Source organism: Suricata suricatta, chromosome 1 (genome assembly GCF_006229205.1).
Source record: "Suricata suricatta isolate VVHF042 chromosome 1, meerkat_22Aug2017_6uvM2_HiC, whole genome shotgun sequence".
Classification (NCBI taxonomy): domain Eukaryota; kingdom Metazoa; phylum Chordata; class Mammalia; order Carnivora; family Herpestidae; genus Suricata; species Suricata suricatta.
The window spans coordinates 121,928,690-121,930,770 of NC_043700.1; the positions used below are offsets into that span (position 1 = coordinate 121,928,690).

Genomic DNA, 2,081 nt, shown 5'->3' on the forward strand with positions numbered 1-2,081 from the left:
CAAATTATTACATCATTATGCCAAAATATATATCAGATATGATTAGAAACATTGTGAGAGGTTAAAGGATGAACTAATCAAAAGAAATTTTAAGACAAGTAATAAAATATTTGATTTTATTTACATGGATTATTTATTTACATGAAATATTTACATGGATTGTAACAATTTCTAAATGTTAATTATTCCATACACATTATATATTTAGCTCATATGTATTTGTATCTGTACCATCAGTGACAAATTTAAATGTTAGATCTCTTTCATTTCTGATTCCAACACTTTTGTAAATGATCTACCTTTCTGGCTTTAGGTGAGATATCCTAACAATTTAAGACATCTTAAATTTATTATAAATTATTGGATGAATGATTATTATATGAATTTGTTGAAAAATATTTGCCTTCCAAAGGCTAACATAATTGTTTTGTAGGTATATATACATGATTTAAAAAGACTTTTGGTTTCTAAATTCATTATTTTTCCCCTAGGGCCACTTTCCAAGTCGTCATCATGGGGTAATTGGGAAAAGTTTTCAATTAGCAATAATCATGCCTCAGATAAACCCCATTGTCTATGATTCTGCCACTGTGCCAAGCTAGAGCCACTTTCAGACCATATAGAGTGGTTGTGTTTTAAGAACAGAATCTCAAAGATATATGAAAGAAGAGGGGGAAATGTGTGAATTTGTCTAGAGAGTTTTTTCTTTAAAAAGATAAACAGCTTTGTTGAGGTACACTTGATACAAAAAACTGCACATATTTAATATACATAATTTGGTGAGTTTGGACTTATATAAACACCCATCAAGCCATTACCAAAACTAAGATATTAGACATGACCATTGCAACTAAGTTTCCTTGTGTCCATTTTTTGTTGTTGTTGTTTTATGTATAAGTCTACATAAGATCTGGCCTCTTACCAAAATTTTAAGTGTATAGTACAGTAGTGTTAATTTTAGTTTCTATGCTGCAGCAGATCTCTAGAACTAATTCATCTTATGTAACTGAAAACTTATACCAAGTGCACAACTTCACATTCCCCCTAACACCAGCCCTTGGTAACCGCCATTCTATTCTCTACTCTCTGAGTTTGACTATTTTAGGAACCTATGTAAGGGGAATCATGCAATATTTGTCTCTCTGTGACTGCTTTATTTCACTTAGCGTAATGTCCTCAGGGTTCATTCATGTCACAAATGGCAGGATTCTTTTTTATTTTAAGATCTGGATAATATTCCATTGTGTATATGTACTACATTTTCTTTATTCATTCTTATGCTGTTTAACATTTGGGTTGTTTTTATAACTTGACTATTTGAGAATAGTGCTCCAATGAACCTGGAGTGCAGATTTCTCCTTGAAATCCTGATTTTAATTGTTTTGGACATTTACCCAGTGGTGGTATTCATTGGTGGGTCATATGGCAGCTCTATTTTTAATTTTTTGAGAAACTTCTGTACTGTTTTCCATAGTGGCTGCATCATTTTACTTTCCCACCAGAAGTATAGATGGGTTCCACTTTCTCCATATTCTTGGCAACACATGTTTTTTTGCTATCAAACTGTAGGAGTTTCTTAAATATTTTGGATACTAACTTCTTATCAAATATATAATTTACAAATACTTTCATTCTGAGAGTATCTTTTTAAAATATATGGGAAGTAGAGAAAAATAAAGATGGCAATTTGATGGTGTCAAAATATGCTGATTATAGTGTCAACTATAATATAATTCACATATTAAAATTGTTTTAGCCAAGTCAGTATATCACTTTTTTTTGTCTTCTGGCATAATTTTCTTTATTTATTGCCTACTTGGCTACAAAGTTAAAGATAAGTAAACATTTACATGAAAACATCATCAAAATTATATAAAACCATCACCCTTTTGAGCCCTTAGAGAAAGGACTTAATAATTCTATGTTTATATTTGATACATGTTTTTAGGACATATGCTGGGCATAGAAGCCTAGTTACATTACAGCTTTCATCCATTCCATTAACATATTTAACTTCTTAAATTCTACCAGTAGTCTTCCTTTTTAAGTTGGGAAATTTGCTATTAATATATAATAACCTT

The 2,081-nt window shown here is 30.6% G+C and overlaps 1 pseudogene; it reads right to left on the reverse strand.

The window, feature by feature from the left end:
* Positions 1–450: 450 nt before the first annotated feature.
* Positions 451–600, reverse strand: LOC115302956 (annotated as a pseudogene).
* Between the last annotated feature and the right edge of the window lie 1,481 nt (positions 601–2,081).